At 37.0% G+C, this 10,915-nt stretch overlaps 1 long non-coding RNA gene across 1 annotated transcript in view; it reads left to right on the forward strand.

The window, feature by feature from the left end:
- LOC145717856 (uncharacterized) overlaps positions 1-10,156 on the forward strand; it is a 72,558-nt gene extending 62,402 nt beyond the window's left edge. Inside the window, exon 4 of the long non-coding RNA XR_014141333.1 lies at positions 10,122-10,156. This is a non-coding gene — a long non-coding RNA (uncharacterized LOC145717856). The remainder of the gene's footprint in view (positions 1-10,121) is intronic.
- The last annotated feature ends 759 nt before the right edge of the window (positions 10,157-10,915 follow it).

Below are 10,915 nucleotides of genomic sequence, written 5' to 3' on the forward strand. Positions count from 1 at the left end.
TGTTGAATCTCAGATCTGTACCTCTGAAACAAATAATGCAATATATGTTAAGAAAAAAAAAAAGAAGAAGAAGAAGGTAGCGGGAGGGGAAGAATGAAGCGGGGGAAATCGGAGGGGTAGACGAACCATGAGAGACGATGGACTCTGAAAAACAAACTGAGGGTTCTAGAGGGGAGGGGGGTGGGAGGATGGGTTAGCCCAGTGCTGTGTATTAAGGAGGGCAAGTATTGCATGGAGCACTGGGTGTTATGCACAAACAATGAATCATGGAACACTTCATCTAAAACTAATGATGTAATGTATGGGGATTAACATAAGAATAAAAAAAAAAAGACAAAAAAAAAAAAAACATTGGTTACCCCTGGCTGATACTAGGGCACCAAATTATTATTGCAAAAATTAATAAAGGGAAAAATGAAGAATTTACCCTGCCTTTCCTTCATGAACAGTATTTCAGGGTAACCAAATAGTGATATTCTTCTTTATGCAACAATTCCAGATAGCAAACACAGAAGGAATGACAGAAATAGTACACCACCTTAATAACAAATCTAGGCCATGGTTTCTCAACCCCAGCACTCTTGATATTTGGGGACAGATAATTCTTTATTTGGGGGCGGTCCTATGCACTGTACGATTTTTAGCAGCATGAGAAACTATTAGCACCACCTCCTGAGTTGTGATCATCAAAAACGTCTTCAAACATGGAGGACAATTATCTCTGGTTGAAAACCACTAATCTAGGGCAATGATCATGAATGGATGAAAAAAGATTAGGCAAATGACGATGGAGAATTTTACAATGGAGGGATCAGATTGATCTCACCTGAACCCACTGCTCAACTTTAGCATCGCTAAGAGTGGGATAGCTAGATATTATGTGCCCCTGATGTAATGCAGTAGTAAGCATCAGCACCACCTATGATATATTGATGCCAAAAATAAAAAAAAAAAATTGAACCTAAATCTAATCAAGTGTCTAGCTCTAACTCTCAGTTAATGGTAAATATAGGAGATAGAAGAACAAGTTCATTTTCACCACTAAAAAACAATCAGGCAAATCCAGAATGTGGAATATTTTATAGGAAAAAAATGACCTGTTTTCTTCAATGATAAATAGGATTTAAAATGGGATGAGAGGGGCGCCTGGGTGACTCAGTCTTTAAGCGTCTGCCTTCGGCTCAGGTCATGATCCCAGGGCCCTGGGATCAAGCCCCACATCGGGCTCTCTGTTAAGCGGGAAGCCTGCTTCTCCCTCTCGACTCCCCTTGCTTGTGTTCCTTCTCTTGCTATCTCTCTCTGTCAAATAAATAAATCAAATCTTAAAAAAAAAAAACGGGATGGGAGGGATGCATGGGTGGCTCAGTCGGTTAAGCATCTGCCTTCAGCTCAGGTCATGATCCCCGGGCCCTGGGATCGAGTCCCACATCGGGCTCCTTGCTGAGCAAGGAGCCTGCTTCTCCCTCTGCCTGCCTCTGTCTCTCTCTCTCTGATAAATAAATAAAATCTTAAAAAAAAAAAACAAAAAAAAAACGGGATGGGAAAAAGAAAGATGGGAAACCTACAGATCTTTTTTAGCTTTATTGAGGTATAACTGACAAATAAAAATTATATATATTTAAGGTGTACAACATGATGTTTTGATATACATATACATTGTGAAACGATTACCACAATCAAGTTAATTAACATATTCTTCACCTCACATAGTTACCTTTCTTATGGTGAGAACAGTTAAGATCTACTCTCTCAGCTGATTTCAAGTACTCACTACAGTGTTATTAACTATAGTCACCATGCTGTACATTAGATCCCCAGAACTTATTCATCCTGCGTAACTGAAACTTTGTACTCTTTGACCAACATGTCCCCATTTTCCCCACCCTCTGGCCCCTGAAAAACACCATTCTACTCTCTGCATCTATGAGTTGGACTTTTTTAGATTCCACATACAAGTGATGTCATGCAGTATTTGTTTTTCTGTGGCTGGCCTAGGAAATTTATAGATTTTTAAAAGAGACTTAAGAGAGATAACAACCAAATACAATGTTACATTTCGTTTGGATCCTATCTTGAGAAAACCAATTTTAAAAACACTTCTTGAAACAATCAGGGAAATTTGAATATGAATTCTTATTTAAGTACATTAAGGATTTATTGTTAATTAGTGAAATGTGATAATGGCATGGTGATTATGTTTTAAAAAGCATTTTTCTGTTAGAGATGCACACTCACATTGAGTGAGATAATATTATTTCTAGGATTTGAGATAAAAGACTCCAACAAACCTCACAGTGAGGAGAAAAAATGAAACAAGATCGGCAAAAGTTTGAAAATTGTTGAAGCTGAGTAAAGAGGATTCGCTATACTAATCTTTCTACTTCTGGGTATGTTTAAATGTTTTCATCATAAAATGAAATTTTATTTATTTATTTATTTATTATTATTATTATTATTTTTTTTTATAAAATGAAATTTTAAAACAAAGCAGGTATGATGTCTGCTCCTGGAATGGTGTAGTTGGTGTACTTCTCCCTATTCCTTCTGCTAAATACAGTTAAAAACCCTGAACATTGTACATAAAATGAACATAAGAAGACTCTGAAAAGTAGACAGAAGAAGGAAGACTGGCTCTAGACATCAGAACCCAAGGACTGACACAGCAGTGAGTTCCCTGAGGTTTTGTTTTGTTTTGCCTCATATATTCTAGACTGAGTGCTGCAGAAATGGAAAACCTGGAGACATCAATGGGCACAGGTTTAAAAAAAAAAAAAAACCTCCTGAAAAACCTGCTTTCTCAGGCAAAGGACCAGGAATAGGGCAACCTTGCAAGATAGAAAAGTTTTAGATAATAATCACTCTACTCCAACCAAGCACCACAGGAAAAAAAAAAAAAAAACTGCAGCACCACCCACACTAACAAAGGCCAAGTGCGGAAAGTAGACTTCTACACTTCTAGAGGAGGGCAATTTGGGAGGCAGAACTTTCATTCCTACTGGGTGGTAACAAGCCCCCTCTGTCTGACACAGTATCAGTGGATACTACATGGGAGACCTGGACTTCCTGCCCACTTGTTGATAACAAGGGGTCCCACCTCTCTTCCCCACTGGGGTGGTGTCAGAGGAGTCCCAGTGGAGAATCAGTGTTTTCACTACCATCCAGCAGTTACAAGCATCCCTCTACACTGTGCTGTGAGTGGAGGTTATAAGAGGAACTACAACAAGGCATCCCTGCTCCTTTCAGCCAGAGTGGTAATAGCAGGGGCACAGTAGAGACCCCAAGCCCCCCCTTGCCAAGCGGTAATGAGAAGACCCTCCCCACAGGTGCCAATGAAGGCTGACTGAGGAACCTCAACTTTCATTCCACCGGCAGTGATGAAGTGGTATTCCCCTTCCCACGCCAGAGCAGTGTTAGAAGAAGCATGATAAAAAACAGAAGATTTAAGCAAGATCCAGAGTCTTGTAACATAATACCCCAAAAGTCCAGGTTTCAATAAAAAAAATCACTTATTATATCAAAAGCCAGGAAAAACTCCACTTGAATGAGAAAAGACAACCAAAAGACACCAACAAGATGACATAGATGTTCATAAAGATGCTTCCCCCAAGCAATTATAAACATAACAGAAACAAAAGAAAATGGGAAGTCTCATCAAAGAAATAGAAGACATAAAAAAAGAACTAAATGAAATTTTTAAAACTAAAAAATATCATAGCTGAAACTTTAAAAATTATAATAGATGAGCTCAACAGCAGAATGGAAGAAACAGGGGAAAGAATGAGTGAACTCAAAAATAGAACAACAGAAATTATTCAGTGTGAACAATAGAAAGAAGATAGACTGAGGGAAAAAATGAACAGATTCTAAGAAGCATGTGAGACTACAACAAAAGATTGAACATCTGTGTTATCAAAGTTAGATAAGGAAAGGAGAAAAAAGGTGGAGCTGAAAAAGTAGTTAAAGAAATAATGGCTTGGGGCATTGGGTGGCTCAGTCGGTTAAGCATCTGCCTTCAGCTCAGGTCATGATGCCAGGGTCCTAGGATCGAGTCCTGCATCAGGCTCCCTGCTCAGCGGGGAGTCTGCTTCTCCCTCGCCCTGCTGCTCCCCCTGCTTGTGCACACTTTCTCTCTCACAAATAAATAAAATCTTTTAAAGAAATAATGGCTTAAATTTTCCCCCAAAGACATAAACCCACAGATTCAAGAAAGTGAATAAACCCCAAACTGTATAAACATAAAGAAATCCATGCCAAGACCCATCATACTCAAACTTCTGAATACAAAGGACAAAATAAAAGGGCAGTGAGAGAAATAACACCTTGCCTATAGGGAAAAAACAATTTGAATCACAGAGGATTTCTCATCAGAAACCAGAGAGGCCAGAAAGAACTGGCACAACATTTTTCAAGTGCTGAAGGAAAGAACTGTTGACCCAGAATTCTTTGTCCAGCAAAAATATCCTTCAGGGTGAAGGGGAAATCAGGACATTCTCAGATAAAGGAAAACTAAGAGAATTTGCCACCAGCAAACCTACCTGAAAGAATGGCTAAGGAAAATTCTCCAAACAGAAAGGAAATTATAAAAGAGGGAATCCTGGAACATCAGAAAGAAGAAAAAGCATAACAGAAAGAGTAAAAATATGGGTAAATACAACAGATTTTCCTTTTCCTCTTGAGTTTTCTAAATTATGTTTGTTGGTTGAAGCAAAAACAAAACCGTAACACTATCTGATCTAATTTTCAGTGTATGCAGAGAACATATGTAAGATAATTATAAATGAAGTAGAGTAAAAGGAAGTAAGGTTTCTACATTTCACCCAATGTAGAAGGAGGAGGATGACACTGGAAGAGGTGATCAAAGGGAAATAATCATTTCTGTAAAGAAAAAATATGACAAAATCTTAATTGCTGAAATTCTGGCTGGTGGAGAGTTTAGTGTTCATTATATTAATGTATGAATTTTTCCACTGTGTTAAAATCCTTGAAATAAGAAGCTGTTGAGGGGCATCTGGGTGGCTCAGTCGGTTAAGCATCTGCCTTCGGCTCAGGTCATGATCCCAGGGTCCTGGGATCGAGCCCCGCATCGGGCTCCCTGCTCGGCGGGGAGCCTGCTTCTCCCTCTCCCACTCCCCCTGCTTGTGTTCCCTCTCTCGCTGTCTCTCTCTGTCAAATAAACAAATAAATAAAATCTTTAAAAAAAAAAGTTCAAGTAATCCACAGGAAGGCAGAAAAAAGAATACAGAGAAACAAAAACAAAGAGATCAAACAAAACCAAAAATAAATTAAATGTCAGGCATAAGCTCTAACTTATCAGTAATTACATTAAAGTGTAATGCAATGATCAAAATGGTCAAAATACCATTAGTTGAAAGTAATAGTAGATAAAAAACATGCCCCAACTATATGCTGTCTATAAGAAACCCACTTCAAATATAGCAACATGGGTAGTTTGAAAGTAAAAGGATGTAAAAATATATGCCATGCAAATATTAATTAAGAGAAAGCAGGAATGGCTGGCTATACACTTAATATCAGATAAAGTAGGCTTTGGAGCGAAGAAAATTACCAGAGACTAAATATCCATGAGTCCATATTGTTATAAATAAATGTTTGAATAAATTAATGACTGGGGAAAAGAAACAAATGTCCCTTGCAGAAGAATTCCAAATAATTTATGTACATACTCTGCTCTCAAGGAGGTTGAACTCTCCCTCCTCAACTATGGATTGCACATAGTGACTTCCTTCCAACGGGTATGGTTTGGAAAGAGTAAACAAGTAAAGCAGTGGAGAAACCTGACAAACGCTACTTCGGCCAGGTGATCAAAGTCGACATCATATAGATAGTTATAATCTTGATATGATGTCATGAGAATGGCACTTTACCGCTGAGATCGTCCTTTCTAAAACCCATAATCTCACACTAATCACGAGAAAAACATCAGGCAAATTCCAATAGAGAAGCACTCTACAATATGCCTGACCTCCACAAAACTGTCAAGGTCATCAAAAACAAGGAAAATCTGAGAAGCTGTCACAGCCAAAGGAGCTTGAGGAGACACAGTGCCTAAATGTAACTGTTATCCTGGATCTGATGCTGGGACAGAAAAAGGACATTAGGGGAAAACTAAGGAAATGTGAATAAAGTATGGACTTTAGTTAGTAACGATGTATCGATAGGGTTACATTGATTGTAACAAATGTACCATACTAATGTAATATGTTAGTAATAGGGGAAACTGGGTGCAAGGGATACATGGGGACTCTGTACTATCTGACTGATTTTTTTTTTGTAAACCTAAAACTGTTCTAAAAAGTTAAGTCTATTAATGAAAAAAATTACTGGAGATATTACATAATTATAAAAGGGTTAAAATGCCAAGAAGACACAGCACTCATAAATGTGTATAAACCAAACAGGACAGCTGCAAAATTCATGAAGAGAAAACTAATAAAACAAGAAATAAATTCATAATGAAAGTTAAAGATTTCAACATATCATCCTGAACAACCGATAGAAAAACTACACAGAAAATCAGCAAGGATATAGGAAGAATGCAGAAACACTATCAAACAATAGAATCCAATTGGCATTTATACAATATGCCACCCTACAACAGCAGAATGCACATTCCTTGTAAGCATTCACAGAACATTTACCAAGATAGACCATATCCTGAACCATTAAAAAACCTCAACAAATTTAAAAGAATTAATATCATACAGACTGTGTTCTCTGATCACAATAAAATCAAACTAGAAATCATTAACAGAAAGATAATAGGAAAATTTCCAAACACTTGGAAACTTAAGAACACACTTCTGAATAATCCATGGATCAAAGAAGAATGAATTTTTTTTGTAAATGCATATAACTAATGAAAATTACATCAAAATTTGCAGGACACAGTTAAAGCAGCGCTGAGAAAGGAATTCATGGCATTAAATGCTTACAGTAGAAAAGAGAACAAGTCTCAAATCGATAATCTAAGCTGCCTCAAAAAATGAAAAACTATCAAGCAAAGGAAGGAAATAATAAAGAGCAGAAATCAATAAAACTGAAAATGGGAAACAATGAGAAAATCAATGAAACAAAAAGCTGATTATTTGAAAAGATCAATAAAATTGACAAACCTCTAGTAAGACTGACAAAGAAAAAAGATACAAATTACCAGTATCAACAATGAAGCAAAAGATATCACTGTAGACCCTGAAGAAATAAAAAAATAATAGTAATAAGGGAAAACTGCTAACAACTCTACACACATAAATATGACAATTTAGATGAAATGGACCAATTCCTCCAAAAAATACGAACTACCGCAACTCACCCAGTATAAAATAGATACTTTGGATAGCCCTATAACTATTAAGGAAGCCGAATGTGTAACTATGAAAACTCCCCAATCAGAAATCTCCAGGCCTAGATAGTTTCACTGGAGAATTCTAGCATTTAAGGAAGAATTAATACCAATTTTATATAAACTCTTAGAGAAAATAGAAGAGGAGCACTTTCCAACTCATTCTATGAGGCCACTGTTACCCTGATAACAAAAGGAAAATTGCAGACCAATATCCCTCATGAAAACAGACTCAGAAATCCTTAACAAAATACTAGCAAATAAAATTCAGCACTATATACAAAAATTATACACCATAATCAAGTAGGCTTTATTTCAGGAATGCCGGACTGCTTTAAAATTTGAAAATCAATCAATGTAACCCACCATATCAGCAGACTGAAAAAGAAAAATCATATGGCCCTATCAATTGATCCAGAAAAGTATTTGACAAAATTCAACACTATTCACAATAAAAATTCTTTAAAAATTGGGAACACAGAGGAACTTTGTAAAGAACACTGACAAAAAATCTATAGGTATCATACTTAATGTGACGGACTGAATGTTTTCCCTCTAAGGTTGGGAACAAGGCAAGGATGTTCGTTCTTACCACTGCTATTCAACATAGTACTGGAAGTTCTAGCCACTGCAATAATACAAGAAACAAACTAAAAAAGGAATAGAGATCAGAAAGAACAAATAAAACTGCCTCTATTTTCAGATGACATGATTATTTACATAGAAAATCCCAAGGAGTCTACCCAAAAAAACCCAAACTCCTGCAACGAATAAGCAAGTTCGGCAAGTTTGAAGGATACAAGATCAATGCAAAAATGTGAGTCACATTTCTATATATTACCAAGAAATATGAGGAAACCAAAATTAAAAGCACAATACCATTTGCAATTGTTCCAGAAAATGAAATCTCAAGGCATATATCTAACAAAACACACACAGGATGCATATGTTGATAATTTCAAAGTTCTGATAAAAGAAATCATAGAAGATCTAAATAAATGGAGATACATACTGTGTTCACGGGTTGGAAGACTCACCATATAAAGATGTCAATCCTTCCCAAATTTATATACAGCGTTAATGCAATTCCTATAAAAATTCCAGCAGGGTTTTTTTTACAGATGTAGGCAAGGCTATTCTAACACTTACATAAAAAGGCAATAAAAAAACTACAATAGCTAAAACAATATTGAAACAGAGGAATAAAGTCGAAGGAATCACACTGACCAATTTTAGGACTTCCTTTATAGCTATAGGAATCAAGACTGTGTGGTGTTGGTGGAGAGATGGACATATTAATGGAAAAGAATAGAGATCAATGACAGAGTCGATGATCAGTGGAACAGAATTGAGAACCTAGAAATAGACTCACACAAGTATGGCCAACTGATCTTTGACAAAAATGCAAGAACAATTCTACGGAGGAAAGACAGTCTTTTCAGCAAATGGTGCTGGAGCAATTGAATATCCATAGATAAAAAAAAAAATGAACTTCTACTTAGATCTCAAATTTTATACAAAAACTAACTCAAAATGAATCTCACGTTTAAATGTAAAACTCTTCGAAGAAAACGTAGGAGAAAATCATCAGGCCCTAGGGCTTGGTGAAGAATTCTTAGACATAACACCAAAATCATGACCCATAAAATAAAAATCAGCAAATTGTATTTCATCAAAATAAAAAATAAACTTTTGGGAACGACTCTTCTAAAAATTAAAAGATAAGTTACAGACCGGAAAAAAACTATTTGCAAACCACATACCTGCCAAAGGACTCATAACTAGAATATACAAAGAACTCTAAAACTCAACACTAAAAACAAATCCAATTAGTAAATAGACAAAAGACTTGAGATATCTCACTGAAGAGGATAAACAGATGACAAATAAGCACATGGAAAGATATTCAATATCACTATCTATTAGGGAAATGTAAATTAGGATCATAATGAGATACCACCACACACCTATTAGAACAGCTAAAACCAAAAATTGTCACAACACCAATGCTGGTAAAGATGCAGAGAAACTTATCAAATGAAATGAAAGAAAATGAAAACTTACGTCCACACGAAAATGTGTACTTGAATGTTCATAGCAGCTTTACTTGTAATAGCTAAATTTAGGAACAACCAAAATGTCCTTTTATAGGTGAATGGTATATCCATTCATGAATACTATCCTATATATATATACACACACACTATAGTCATGGAATACTATTGTAGTATATCTCAAGGGCATTATGTTGAGCCAAGAAAAGTCAATCTCAGAAGGTCACACACTGAATGAGTCCATTTATATAACATTCTTGAGTGACAAAATTAAGAAAAAGTGAACAGATTAGTGGTTGCCAGGGGTTCGGAATGGTGGTAGGAAGGGAATGGATGTGACGATAGGGGGTAGCAGCAAGGTCTTTTCAGAGATAGAACAGTTCTGCATCTTGATTGTGTTTCATTACATCTACATGTAATGAAATGGTGTGGAACTAGGCACACACGTTGCGCCAAGGCCAATTTTCTTTTACATAAGATGTTAAGTATTGGGGGAAGCTGAGTTAAGGTTACACAAAACAAAACAAATATAATCTCTTTTTTTAAGATTTTATTTATTTGACAGAAAGAGACACAGCGAGAGAGGGAACACAAGCAGGGGGAGTGGGAGAGGGAGAAGCAGGCTTCCCGCCTAGCTTTCCCTTTCCTGAAAGGGAAACCACTTGTTTTGTTTTGTTTTTTTAAGATTGTATTTATTTATTTGACAGAGAGAAAGCGAGAGCAGGAACACAAGCAAGGGGAGCGGGAGAAGGAGAAGCAGGGGGAGTGGGAGAGGGAGAAGCAGGCTTCCCGCCGAGCAAGGAGCCCGATGCGGGGCTCCATCCCAGGACCCTGGGATCATGACCTGAGCCGAAGGCAGACGCTTAACGACTGAGCCACCCAGGCACCCCCAAATATAATCTCTTTAATCTCTTGAAAAGGGAATTTCAAATAAAAACAGGAGGAAATTGAATTCCCAGGAATAATATTCTACTGTATCGTTTGCAACTGGAATGTTAAGATTGTTCTTTTTTTGTTTTTTTCTTAATGCAGAGCTTCCCAAGTGTCTCTGCAAGGTGGTAACCCAAATGCTAAAGATTTCACCTGTAGTGACCAGGGGAATGTCTGCTGGAAGGGAATGCCCTTGCGCGTACGAGGATTCTGGCATTTGAAAGATAGGTCAGTGAAGTTGGCCAGTTATTACTAATTTGTATTGATGCCCGACAAAGGGATAATGGAATTGAGGGCTGTTGGCAAGCGATTAATGGTGAAGTATAAGAGCCAGAGGATCTCATTGATAGCTTATAAAGATGCTCTTTTCTCCTTCAGTAGAAAAGCAGATACATCAGTGGAACAGACTCAGGTCTTGATAGTAAGAGCCTCCAGATGATTAAATGCTCATCCCAGGCAAATCAGTCATGCTTAAAGTCAGAGTCCTGGCTGAAAAAAAAACCCTGGGTCCCGAAAAATAGGATGGAGACATCTGCATGGATACTCCTGTGAGGTTGGCTCTGTAAATTTC

The sequence above is a fragment of the Leptonychotes weddellii genome, chromosome X, assembly GCF_054177405.1.
Source record: "Leptonychotes weddellii isolate Sample4059 chromosome X, ASM5417740v2, whole genome shotgun sequence".
In the NCBI taxonomy this organism is placed as follows: Eukaryota; Metazoa; Chordata; class Mammalia; order Carnivora; family Phocidae; genus Leptonychotes; species Leptonychotes weddellii.